Source organism: Dendroctonus ponderosae, unplaced genomic scaffold, assembly GCF_020466585.1.
Source record: "Dendroctonus ponderosae isolate FM_Combo_2020 unplaced genomic scaffold, Dpon_F_20191213v2 Dpon_F_20191213_9, whole genome shotgun sequence".
NCBI lineage: Eukaryota > Metazoa > Arthropoda > Insecta > Coleoptera > Curculionidae > Dendroctonus > Dendroctonus ponderosae.
The window spans coordinates 4,114,804-4,129,266 of NW_026019116.1; the positions used below are offsets into that span (position 1 = coordinate 4,114,804).

Here is a 14,463-nt window from a genome sequence, read left to right on the forward strand (position 1 = left end):
ACGAAGCGGTTGTTGATTTTCATAACTGGAATTAGAACAAGCTGTTCAAGAGGTACAGTTAAGTGGGGCAGGAAAAAGGCCCCAACCTACCAAGCWAATCATCTTTTCCCGATCAKAATAGATAAGTTAACAGCAACGTTCTGCCCATTGTCTGCTTGAACTGTAAATACACCTTTACAAGGTATGAGAACTGTTAATAGGTTTGGCTCTGGAATATTGAGCCACTCCTCATGTTGCGGAATAAGCTGGTCATTTTTCCCTATTCCAACTACAGCATTCAAATGCGTCGTTGTCAGAAGGCTATTTGTTAAATTTGCTATTTCTTAAAATGGTATATGAGTTCAGTTGAATAAAATCTATTTTCTTGATCTCCTGGTGGTAAGTGCGTAGTTTCGTCACTGGTTTCCATAGCGAAAGAATCACATTTGCCCATTACAGTGACAATTTATCTTTTCTTGATCCTCTACTTTCGGCTCTTGTACCACAATGTGCCATTTTTGCTCCAATAAACAGTAGAAAGGAAATTAAAAAGTTGATAGACACATTTTTCGCAACTGGTCCCAAGACCCGACAGTGCAGAAAATGCAAAAAATGCATCATGTAGCAAGCATCAAATTCCGATATCAACCACACCAGGTATTATGTAATACATGCTGGCAAAAATGCTTGTAAAACCTTAGCATTTCGCAACCACATTACTACATCGGCAACGACTTGGCAAGAACGTAACTGTAGAAACCGAAGATCGAAAATATCGTTAGCGGCCAGTTATTTGCTATAAAGCCGGAATTTTTTCGATGCCAAGCGAGCAATTTCAATTATGAGAAACCCGGAGCGACACGATCATGTTAGTTGTGAAGTTACGACCGATATACCTGGCGGTTTTTACTTAGATAATGCCGTGAATGTATGACAATAAAAGCGAAAGTCCATGGTTTGGGCTTTTGCTGGCTGACGGCCAACGGCCAAGCTGCTTTCAATTGATTTGTCCCTGCCAGCACGTTTTTCTCGGCATTGGCAACCTCTGAAGATTGCTTTACTTAATTAATTAAAAATTTTGGTTCAATTATCCCTCACTAGATCAAGGATAAATCACCTAGTCCTTGTCGCACACATTGGAAATGTATGCGTTTTGAGTAAAAAAGTCTCTCAATTTCTGGAGGTGTGAGATAAAACATGACATTTTCAAATCCGCAACCTCTGTATTGGGGCGCAAAGTACACGGGAAAACCACCTACATTCTTCAGGCTATTTTGTTATTCAGCTTCTATTAGGTTTGCAAATGTTGAATTATTTTGCTCACGTGCGGTTGCTCTTGCTAACCGTTATTTAATGGGTGCAGCAAAAATACATCTAGAAATAGTACGGATCAAGGTTAAACCCAACTATTAATCACTTGGTGTTTATTGCAAGGTAGTTACTATATTCACGTGGCATTTACATGAACAGGACTTGGTTTCTGTAGGAAATCTTATCCAGCACCATTTCTGATCTCTTAGTTAGGCGTGGGAAGCACTGTGCTGAGTTGCGCTTCTGAGTTGATGCCGCTCTGTGAGCTGGTGGGTTATAACTCATCGCGCCTCTCTGCGCTGCACCTCGAATTGCGCTTGTGGCCGAACAATGCTTGAAATCAGAACTTTAAAGGTCATTTTTAGTTGGTTGAAATTTAGTTGGTTTCTATCGTCGCTCGGAAATTGAGCAACAGTTTCATTTTTAAGCGATTTCTTCGCGGTTTGTTTAGTCAATATTTTTAGAAGTACAAAATGATTTCGGTTATTTAAGTTTTGGCGTTGTGCATTAATCACTGCAGATGAAGGAAGTCCAGACAAATATAAATGGCACTTAATTTAAGGTTAAATTAGTGAAAAATTGGCGGTCGGGGCGTTTTTCGTTTAGCTGTTGTTCACTTTCGTTACGGTGGAACGTGAAATTTGCCTTTGGAAATATTGCAATCCAAACAGGCACTTTCTACAAAAATGTCGAGAATAAACATTTACCTATTAATGTTTTCTATTCGAAGTGTATTCTAATTGTGTGAAGTGTGAAACTGTAGTGAAGTTTTTTTTAATTAATGGGTTGAAAATGGAGGATGGGGCGCCAGCTTGCAGAAAGCTAGTAAGAATGCTCTTTAATCTATAAATCTTTTAGCTTGAACTGAGCTTAGTTTTCCGACAAGCAACTGAACTTTTATGATTTCTTTATGTTTCTCTCTCTTGCTTTGCTGATTTCAAATAAGTCTTGCTTTGGACAGATTTGTTTTGCCTGTTTTTTAATGGCGTAATCGATTGATAGTGACGCCGCCTTTTGTGACATTGGTCAAAGACCATTTGACCCAAAGAGTTCGTTTTTGTATCATTGGATAGAGAATTGGAAACTCGATTCAATTATAACAATGTGCCTGAGTTAATTCTGGTGGATTTGTCACAAAAAGTCCCACGAAAATCGAATATCAGACATTTAGGTAAAAGTTTATGCCAAAGATTGATAAAAAAAGAGTCTTCTACAGAATGTCAATCTTTAAAGTTTCTTTGAAAAGTTGTTTTTTTTGATTGAAGAGTCTGCAGTTGCATAAAAGCTTTCAGTTTCAAATCAACATTTGAGAAGGGCGCAAAATTCAGCATTTCATGTTATTTGAATGAGTGTTTGAAGAAATTTTGACGACATTTAGAGCGCACAACTCTGAACTTGTAGATAATTTTGTCGTTCCTGAGAAATTAATTTTCAGACAAACCTAACAACAAAACGGTCTGGATATCATAGACAATGTAAGACGAATATTCGATTATTGAATTGCGGAAAAGTTACCGAAATATGTGATTCTATAAAATTTTCAACTAAGTGAAGTTTACTTTTAAATACAGAGTGTTTGGGGAAAATGCGTTATGAAAGTTTTAAGGATGACTCTACAAGCTAAAATAATTTAGAATGTCATGTAAAAAGAAATCGAAATCTGAATATTTTCAGCCATAATAAGTCACAGCCCATCAAACTAAGTTTTTTTCATAAATTTCAGTAACTTTTTTCACGACATGAGGTTTATCTGAATGCTTGTGGTGTTTGAATAAGAAAATTTTGCATTGTGTCGTTTGCCTCTCTGTAGAAGCTTTATCTAACGCACTATTTATTGCACAAACAAGCACTACTGGAAACATAATTCCACTAAATAACGCTACTTAGGGCAAATTTGGCTGTATAACGTTCATTGGGTTGAACAGTTTAGATAGTTATACTAATAGCACACAAGAAACCACTATCCACCATAATTATTTATTCAATCTTTTACAAGCATCACTTTGATTTATTGATTTGTCGAATTTAGCGACAATTTGACCAGCCGAAACATGCAATATTTCGCGGAAAATCACCACAATTTCGATACATTTTGCAATAAATTGGATTAGAATAATGTATTGCAGATGCGAAATGAATCAATAGCAACCAGTTTTAAAATGACCATCGTTTGGTGCTAATTGCCATGTAAATGGAGCTGGTTTATAATTAGAGTGGTCGCGAAACTAATTGCAAATTTGTTGCCTCGAAGGCCACTTATCCAAGTAGTTCTTTTAAGGGCAACATCCTCCAGTGCACAGATTTCAGACACCCGTTATCAGAGCTGAAAAGTGTTGAAGAAAAACTCAAGTTACCGCCAGTTCCGTACACGAAGTATGTTAACTAATCGCGATCGATCATCTTCCACAACTTCTCTAGCTAAACATGCAACTTTTTCAGTCTTTTGCCAACTGACTGATTTAGTAGACGTGTTTCAAATAGTAATTTATCTTGCCATTTTGACGCCCCTCGCGATTGCTTGTTTTTATTGAAAGTTTCTCTGCAGATTGCAATCTGAATTTGAGCAACGTATAGCGAATGATCGGTTGAGTATAGAGAGAAAATATGATACACACACAAACGAAAAAACGCGCCCAATTGTCTAATTGAATAAGACTAATTATGAGTATTTCAAACTGCACTACGCTCCAGTTCCTGCATTACGAAGACGTTTTCCTGATACCGTTCTGCCTACTTGCACAAAAACGAAAAATTCCAGAAGTGTGAACGATTGCGTTCATTCGTGCTTTAACCGAACGCGAAAAAAGAGCAACATTTTACCAACTTGATCAAACTACTGATCTTGAGAATAATCCAAGCTCAACATTGCAAATGAACTGCAGGCAAGGGAATCGTCTTCTAACATCGAACTAACCTAAGGCTGAAAGAAGTGAAAGCTCTGATGAGGTTATTGGCATTAAGATGAGATGAATATTGCAACCACTCGAGGGGCCAGATGTTGCTGCAGACAATGCGTGTAAGTCATATGTTCAGCAGTGAAAACTGAAAAAACCCAATAGAGGAAGCAATTGAAGAAAACTATCTATCTCTTGACCGAACGTTTGGGTGATTTCTGATGTTTCCCATCAGGTTAGGCCGAGTATATCGGTCTTGTATCGCAATCATGAACCGAATGGTTAAAGTGGGTGCAGCCGGGCGTAAATAAAACTGCATCTCTCGTACGAATACAAATGCTGAGAAGAAACCGCTACGAGCAGTAGGTCAGCGATAACAACGTTCTCTTGTCCCAGCGGCGTTACTTTTACTTAATAGCGCCAAAAAAAGTCAACTTTTCTTCTTCATTAAGCAACTTGTGACTAATGGCGATCGTCCTCAGGTGGTTTTCCACAAAACATTGTCTCGGAAAACTTTTGCTGCGTTGAAATGGCACATGAAAATCATGTTTTTGTTCTATGCAAATGCATGGTACAGGGTTATTGATTGAACTTTGGCCACCTCATTTTAACATCTCTGGAAAATTATGAAGAAACGTTGAATACAGAAGTTGTAGATATTAATACACAAAATAAACTAGACGTTAATGTCTACAGCTTTTGTATTTAATATTTTTCTCTAATTTTCAAATTAGATGTTAAAACGGGGTGGCCAAGGATCAATCAATAATCCTGTACATTCTGACATACGTTTTCAACTTACAGATTAAATGAACAAATAATTGGCATTTTATTTGCAGTATTTAGAAGGCATTAAACGGAAAACTTACGAAACATATTCGCCTCCGACAGTCGTTTCTGTATAAATAATTATATATTATTATTTCCTCCAGGTGGAATGCGCTTTAAAGTTCTTGATAACAAGATTTCGTAATTCAGCAAACGCTGCAGCCAATTTGTACGTAGTAGTGATGTGAATTAGGCACTAAATTACAGAGATTTTTTTTTCTGTTTATTTTTTACCTATTCTGAACATTTCTTCGAGGAACAAATTGAAAATGCCCATTAAGTTTTAACTTTCGGATGGAAAATTGTTTCTTCGTTATTTCATTTTTCGCATATCTTTTTTGGCACGCCAAATCTCGCAAAAGTTGTTACAATCAACAATAAGTCACGAAATCGCCCGTAAGCCTCCGAGTATACCTGTAAATTCATGAGAAAATTTTGTTTTCTACAACGTTTTTCCTGGCGTAAATATAGGTACTAGAAAAAATATGTTTTTTTTGTATTAACCATTTTGTTCTAGCCGTCGTACTTTAAAAATCCTGCATATTTTTATAGGATTTCTTAACAATACAGCTAATTCCCTGAAGTATGCAGTTGACCTGAAAAACTTCCAATGCCAATAAATTTTCTTTGATCCCGCTTTAAGCTTGATAAAGCTCTAATTGAACAACTACACCCAGTTAGTATTTTTTGTACTTATTCATTCTCGGCTTTATTAGGACGATAATGAAGAATATCCATCATTTTATCAATTAGTTGGTTTCTTTGCTCATCGTTATAGCCGAGTTCATTAGACGCTACAGAGCCATGCTTCTTATGGCAGTAATTAATTATGGCAAATACATAATGGTTTACTCGATGAATTTCAGTCGACTCGAAAAAAGACATCAAAGGCACTCGACGCGAAACAGGCGAAAAGAAACAATATAAAAGTAAACTTTTCAACCGAAAATAAAAAAATCGTTGCAGTATATTGAGAGAAAAGCAATTTGTCCGGGTCCAATTCAATTGAAACTGTTCCGGTAACGTCACGAAATATCCATTTTTTTAATGGTGCGGATATTTTATATCGACTAGCATATGCTGTTTTACAGTTTTGCATAATTAAATTCACGGCAATGTGAGATTTGACTTAATTATGCAAAATTCGCTCACCACAAGTAGGCAGAACGAAAATGGATGATCTTTTAGGAGAAATCTCAAATAAACAAAATTATAATTTTGAAAAGATCACACAGTGAAAGTTAAGTTGATCGGTAAGCGGGCAACATGTTGCTGATAGGCGGACGGAATAATTTTTTTAATGAGCAATGAAATAACTGTTTAACTTTAAATGTTCATGGATAAATAAGGGGTTTACTTCAACTAGTGTATCGAACAAGTTCCTTATTGAATTTATGGATAAATCCCACTAGACAAACCTCCAGCAGTGACTTATTAGTGAAAGCAACATTTAAATTACTATCGTCGGTTAGATTCCCGTTGAGTCAAACCGGTGTACCGATTCGTTCGTTGCAAAAAATCAGCCTTAAGACTTGTTGGCCATTTTCAACAGTTTCCTCGACATCAAGCCTCCTTATGAAGCGAACTATCGGAATTAAACCGACTGAAAAGTCAAAGTTAGAAATTCTTATTTCCTGGCCGGGGTAATAAGTTGCATTCAAGGCAAAGTTCTATTCCCATGAATCCACAAGAAAGCCAAATAGAGAAACTTTTTTAATTGAACTTTATTAGAACGAATTACGAGAAATGGATGTTTGTCGTCCAAGTTGGACTATCCGTATGTGTTTAACGGCAGCAAAAGTTACATGTTTGGCATCAAATAGATAAACTTCACACTGATTGATTTGTTTAAGAATTCAACAGAACGACAAACTTTCAGCCGACTTGCGTAACATTTTCAGAACAAACTTTGCATCACAATAAGGAAACGTTTGCATATTTACATTATTTATCAGAAGCTCGCGAAGAGAAAAACTCACAAAATGGCAATTTTGCAGGAACATTAAATATGTATTGCGTTTTAAGAGAGATTTATGCAGTTGTTTATTTTCCATTTTGTTAAAAATTTACATCGACCTCAGATTCAATGAATCCGAAAATTCATCATTCTTATATTGCCGCTGTTAAAGTCATTTATACTGTTGTCTCGTGGCGTTTCCACCCTCCTACATTTGTTCACTTTGTCAGTTAAGCTGATCATTTATTTCTGTTCATCAGGTATTTGCATCAACAATCGGTGCTCGCATTTTCTTGCATGTTATGGCTTGCTGAGAGCAGTCAGTGTTTTAATTCTTCATATTTTTTATGTCAGGGCTTCCAGGCTATTTTTCCTTGCTAATGGAAAATAAATAATGCAAACAGTTCGAACTGAATCTATTAAGCTTGTAAAATGATTTTGCAATCAACAAGGCGTTATTGTACCCACTGGGCACTGCGACATTGAATTTAATTCGCTTAGAAGCAACACGTTTACGGTAAAAAACGAACCACATTGCTCAATGCTCGACCTACAAACCGCGGTATTTGTAACGATTCTAAGTACCTACGAATGTATTGTTCAGTTCACACCTTGCTGTCGTGTGTATGCGACTGATTTGCCCACTTAAGATGAAATTGCAAGTTGGTGTTGAATACATTTAGGATCAAGTAACTGGCTAAGATAGATGGCTTTGCAACAACTGCCTGAGACAAATTATGGGTAGGAATATTAAGTTAGCGGTTGAATGGAACAATATGAAGTACACGTTTCGCTTCTCGAACCAGTAACATCAAGCGAGACAATCTCTTTACGTCTGTTGCCAACAAGAATCTCAAAACCATTCAACGAGAACCTAATATTTTACTTCAAACTACGCATTACATTTGTGTAAATCAATAGAAGAACGTGTACCGAACCATTAGGACTCCGGGTGAAAAAAACAATTACGGCAATGTTGGCTTTTTCTTTACGTGGAAGAATGCGCTATCTGCGAAATAGACGATCCGGCAAGCCAATATCTCGTACGTAATAACCAATAAATAAATACTTGTTTTGTTTTTTCCTATACTTTCATTACCTACGTAGATACTTTCTTTGCCAAGCCATCTGACTTGAATCGGTGATTAGGTTCTGGGCAATTGTTTTTGCTGAAGTCTTGATCAGATATACATAACAGTAACTCGATTTTCGATTATCTGGTAGGCGCAAAATGAACGCCAAAATCCGCTAAAAGCCAGTCAATTTAGCGGCTGTTTTGTTAATTACCTGAAACTTTGCAAATATTTGTTTGTGCTATGAATCCAACAATGCTGCCATTGCTGCCAATGTAGGAACTACCGCAGTTAATATTCGATAATCAATAGATAAACCATTTAGTGCTTCCAAAGTAAAAATGAAGAAAACAAGAAGAATTTCTTAGAGAAATTGGACCGTCGCGTTAAACTGAATGCCTTGTCACTATATGAAAGTGGCGAAGGCTACAAAAAGCCACTTTTTCCGGCTGGTCTCGACCAAAGATGACCGATTTTAAGCCCAGAAATGGCCACATATGTGTAAAAACAACCGAGTCATTTCACCACTTTCTTCGTCGGTCCAATCTGCACACCAGTGACGTTAGAAGGCGGCGAAAAAACTGCGTAATTTGAAATGTTCACTTGTAAAATACCATTTAAATGCACGTGTTGAATTAATCATCGTCCAACAAGAGAAGTCCTATCGTTTCTCGCTATTATAATAATAATACTCCTATTAAAGTGCATCTGTAAGTTAATAAGGAAATATTTTTAATTTTTTCCTTATTTTAATTTTACCCTCCTCTCTAAGTTCTGATGAGATTTCATTCATTTTCACAAGATTTTAAATCACTGTTGTAACCTGAAGATTCACTAATTTTTCGCTTTACCCTTTTTCATATAACTTTTATCTGTTTTTTTTTGTGACCGATAAATTATATTACGGCAATTGAATACTTGATCCAGATCGAGATTTTAAGCAGACTAAATGAGTTTTTTGAGAAAAATTTGGAGTTTCAGGGAATTTTTGGCGGTCTGGATCCCGGAAACATTTCGTTTTCTAGAAGTAGATGGCAACCAGGGTTGTAATTTTTCTTCATTGAATTTACGCTGTTCGCATGTGCATATTTGTGGATTTTAAGAGGCGCATTTTATAAAACGACGTTTTCGAAATTAGAGCGACTTATTTTCGCGTGCTTTAGAATTTTCTTCGAGTAAAACAGGTAAAGTTTTCAAGGTAATTTTTCTATTCACTAATAACATCGTTTTCTGACTGACTTAGCGAAATAACAGGTTCCGAATCATTCTGAGGCAGCAATAGAAAAATAATCGCAATAAATACCGGTAAATACAGATTTTTATCTTAATTCTAACCTATTTTTATCAACAGTATTAAATATGTGAATATTTTAAATATATTTTCAATATTGTCAACATGCTAAGGGCATGACTGAGTGATGAAAGAAAGGCACTAGAGCTAACAGTCGATTCTAGCAAACAAAATTATCCGATTGAATTTAGAGATGATCCTCTTTTGAGGCATTTAGATGCAATTAAATTTTTCTTCATTTATCATGCACACAAAGAAAACCACGCAGAGCAAAACCACAATTAAAATAAGAAGCCACCGCAGGCAAAAAATTATATTCTTTCAAAAATTCGGGTACTCGGCCTTAAATGCACTGGAAATATTTGACTGAGAATATTTTGCTTGGAAAATCGTCCGTTTGGCATTAAAGTCTTCATAAATGTCATCTTTTTCAACTAATATTAATTTCTCAATTTTTTTGAACACTCTCTGAGTTCGAACGCGTTTTACTCCCTTGATGTTGCCCCTTTCCAACTAGAGGCTAGAATAGTTCTTACAGCTACGACTTTGGGCTTTTTAGGGGTTTTGGAGCTTTAGCAAAGTCTTAAAATTTAACGATGTTACGGGCAAAAGAGTGGAGGTATGCGCAAATGGAACAGTCGAACGTTTGCCAATGTTCAGGATTCCCAAACCGTTGCCAAACTCGATTTTTTTCAAGACCTTTAATTTTTAGCGAATACCCGTGGCAACTCTGCGCAATTTTTTGTTTTGCAATATTTCCAACAGTTGTGGACTTGTAGACAAATAAGTGTGCAAACAATGTGGGTCTCAGTTTAAGTCTGTAACTTCAAATTCCATTTTCTCCGAAACTATATAAGAAAATCCTGCTAGTGAAAAGTGACATTTTACATAAAAATACATCTTGGGGTTAAAAAATCGTGATGGGCAGCCAAACTTGTAGCAAAAGAGCGTGATTTCAAGAATAACCAGCGCTTAAGCTTTTACGCCAAGAATCTGCGCTTTACGCCAAAACTGACCGAGTTGCAGGGTAAAGAGTGGAAGTATGTGCAAGCTAGAGAGTTTTACGCTTGCCATTCAGACCCCATTTCCACCCAAACTGTTGCAAATACAAATTTCTTATAGACACTGAACGTGTCTAGAATAGAGTTTGCACTTGCACTTTTCGAAAAAATTTCGAATCGGTATTAACAGAGTTATGAACATACCTAATGCTCTTTATGCAAATTTAATATGAAACGATGGTGATGATCTAAAGCCAAATCTAGTAACCTTGCCAGCTTTCCAGTTTTTCACCGAAAATCCTTCGAAAATAGCCAATATATGCAAATTTTAGAGTGTCCTTCTAGTTGCTTACGTAAAGCAACGGTAAGAATTCAGGAAATCGTATGAAGTAATATGCGCATACTATTCCATACAAATCTTATTAAATTACTGACCATGAATGGTATTATGTGCTTCCTTGTTTCAGTGTAATTGGCTTTACCCTCAATGTATTCCTTTCGCTTTTCAACTTTAAGCCGGACCGACAGGTAGACTTTGGTTATTTTCATTTAGCAGCAAGAACCATCACATCATTACATGGGAAACCAATCATTACTTGGGCAGTTTTTCAACAAAACCTTGAATAACTCTAATTAATGGAACCCAATTGGCCAAATAAAAAACTCTGATAAGCTGATATTAAAATTCGTGTCGGCTAGAAAATTCGCCAAAATCCTGACAAATTTCCTAGAATATTCAGCAGATAGAAAAAACAAGTGCATGATCCACTTAAAATTTCAAGTCTGATTTATTGTCTTTGCCTGTTGGGATCCAGGCACGGCGTGCGGAAAAACGTGATATATATCACTATTAAAACGAATTATTACAAGTTGGGAAAGCTGGGCGTGAAAAGCCTTGTGCCCTTTTGCATACAGCAAAGTGGGCCGAATTGTAGGTCGTTTCCCCACAGAGACAGACCGATGTAGTACCATCTAAATACGATCAGTTCGTTGTGACAATGAGTGAAAGGAAAGTATGAAAATTCCGGCTAACTTTCAGTCTCTGCTGCATTTTCCCGATAAAACTCGGTCTCGGCAGTTGAGCGGAGTTCGGGCTCTAACTTTTCCTTATCGGTCCAATTGGGAATCTTAAGTGGCGAATAGAGGAGTCTTTACTCACCTAACTTACCAATTTCATTAGCAGGCATTAACGGGAAAGTTTTGCAACTTATTGCAAAGCCGCTTAGATGCTGAAAGCATCAGTACCAAATAGCAATAAATAAAACCTTTGGTTCCATACTGACGTCCTTGCTAATCTGGTACGCTCACACATCAACATATTTTCGCTTTTTCCTCCTAGTTATGATATCGCCTTGACATGAACCCAAAGTACCTTGTGGTGTTTTTAGAAGATTGTTTGCTTATCCTTTGCAACCTGACAAAACACTTTATTTATTGTCTTGGGTTGTGGTCTTACAAAATGTTATCGCTCGCATACAAGAACTGAAAGACAGGAAGTCTTAGTGGATTTTTGGGCTTTATCGTCTTCAAGTTAGCCCTGAAGTCAAAAATAATAAAAGGGCAATGATAATTTTGCGCCAGTCAATAAATATGTATTAACGCAAAAAAATAACACATCAACCCCTCTGACTATAATATTTTTGACGACAATCCGTACAACAATGTAATACCGAAGCAACGGTAATTCAGTCCTTAGACCCGGCTTAAGTAGTTTATGCCATCCGAGAATATCGCCGGCATATACCCTTTAATCGGGGATTTTACAAGGGGTTCAGCCATTATTACAGGGCATAATCTCCTCAGTTTCTTTAATTTAGAGTAGGAAATCGGAAATAAAACCGGGCAAAGATACTGCGAAGGGTGGAAAAGATATGAGCCCCGTTAAAAGGTGTCCTTACACCCACTATGGGTTGTTCTCTTTGGGAAATGTTATTTAGCCAAAATAAACGATGCGAAACCAATATTGGTTTGGCTGTTTTTCTTTCGGGACCTGTCGATTCTCTCGAAATTTTTCGAATTTGACATCATCATCAAGGGAGCGAAGCGTTTATTGAAAAACTCGCTAGAAGCTTCATACTTATGTGAAACACTTGACATTTTTTATCCATTTTAAGCGGGTTTTGCTGGTGGGTTACAATATTTAGGTGACGATATATTCCGTATATAAGGCGCAAATTATACAGGGTGTCCCTGAAATGTTGCATCAGTGTTGTTCCATTTTGCCGGTACAGGGCGCCCTAAAGTTCTCAAATTAATTACGTTTTTTCCAAATAATTTCTAAACGCCTAAATCAATTTTCATTAGTTTTGGAATCAAAAGTTACTACTTAAATTGACGTGTTTTGATGTAAGCGCGATTTTTATTTAATGGGAGAAAATTGTAAAAAATTGTTTGTATTTTTGCTGAATTTTCGTCTACTACCATCTGATTTTATTTAGATATTTTTTTCTCACTTGTAACATTTTCGTCAGGCATACAGTTTCTGGTCAAAAAATATTTAAAATAGCTTGCAGATCAACATTCTTGTAAAAAAATTATGCAAATTGGTTTTTGTGTTTGAAAATGTATCTGCCTAGAAGCAACACTTGACTTAACTGAAGCAAATTATTTCTAGTATTTGACGTATTGTATCTACTGATTTTGGTGTGGAAAAGGCAACGATGCATTCATAAATTGGCCACCAAGATCACCCGATTTAACGCCGCCAGATTTTTTTTCTGTAGGGTTCTCTTAAATCAAAAGTGTAGATATTATTTGCCTGGCGCTACAGAAGCCAAGTTACCGGAAAGAAAAACTTTCTTTGGCAAAACTTTGCTGAAATTCCTACCTCGCTCAGATGTTCACTCCGTTAATTCCAAAATCCAAAACGTAACTTTCCCTGGCAGTTTGCAACTTCACAAGTTTGAAAGTTAGCCGCTAAACCGGTACTTTGCGATCGCGTAAATTGCGGAAAATGCGCACCAAAGAAACACACTCTGCCAGCAGGATCCGCACTTCGATTCTGCGACCAGCAGAAATGTCGAGTGGCTCCGGGTTCGGCTCCGGTTCACTTTCTAATTCCGCGCGAATTTAGCGCGCGCACTGCAAAACCCTCTTCGGAACGTCGAAGAGGTTGAGATCGACATTTATGTGGTAAAACGATTTTTGTTTGTTCAGATTTGAGTCGTTTTCTGTTGGATTCGCATCCAAATTATTCAAGATTACCTGAATTTCACTTGCAACTTTGAAGTTATCTATTATGTTAATAATTCTTATACACCCAGTCGACTGATGAAATAGATACAGTTTCCGTAACGGTTCTTGCACTTTTTCTGCATGTGAAATGATGACTAACAGCAAGTCGCCCTTGGTTATTCACGTGAGAAGAAGGTGAAACTGCCTCTAGTTCGCTACAGGCTTTTCGTTCAATTTCAATAAAAAATGGAACTTGAACTCGGAAAAAAAACTGGTAATGTTGTGCGGCGATTCCCAAACTTTTCCATCGAGCTGAAGGTCCATTAGGTTTTATGGTTAGTGGGACGATTCTATTAGAATAGCTCCCGATATACACATGAGCACAGTGACCTGATACTTGGACTCTCACGATATAAGTCCACTTGAGAAATTGCCCCGGGGACAAATTACCGAAATAGGAATCAAGGGAAATACGCCCTTACATTTTTCTTTTCCATTTAAGTCGGCCTAAGGACAGTTGTTTGGAGCGAACGAACCAGAACGCGTAAATAGTCCAGTCAGATTAGACTTTAAATCAGGGCGGATCCAGCTTTCAAGGCAAGGGGGCAGGGTTAGTAGAAATTCAGCCTTTAATGGTCTATGAGATTTCTTTTCGGAGGAACTTCGGGAAGTTTTGCCCCAGAACGATTATACCAAGGTTTCAAGTCTTTCGTCCCGTTTTTGCTCATTTCTCTGAAGGAAAATGAGCAAGAATGCTCAATTTTACATCATTCCAGAGAAAACTAAATGGGCTTTTTCGTAAGGTAACCATCGCTTAGGAAATGTTTGCAGTTTTCTCAAAAAAGTCTTGATTTCGAGGTTTTAGATTTGCGTGTTTTTGTTTGTGTTCCAAAATCGACTCAAACATGACGCAGCTTTTTTCGAAGTTGCTCCAGCACCGTTTGAGCCACAGAAT

At 37.1% G+C, this 14,463-nt stretch overlaps 1 protein-coding gene across 1 annotated transcript in view; it reads right to left on the reverse strand.

Moving 5' to 3' along the window:
* The window catches only part of LOC109541848 (putative uncharacterized protein DDB_G0277255), a gene marked incomplete in the record, with an annotated part of 55,215 nt that extends 41,827 nt beyond the window's left edge, over positions 1 to 13,388 (reverse strand). Inside the window, 1 exon segment of the mRNA XM_048669724.1 lies at positions 13,162 to 13,388.
* Positions 13,389 to 14,463: the final 1,075 nt, after the last annotated feature.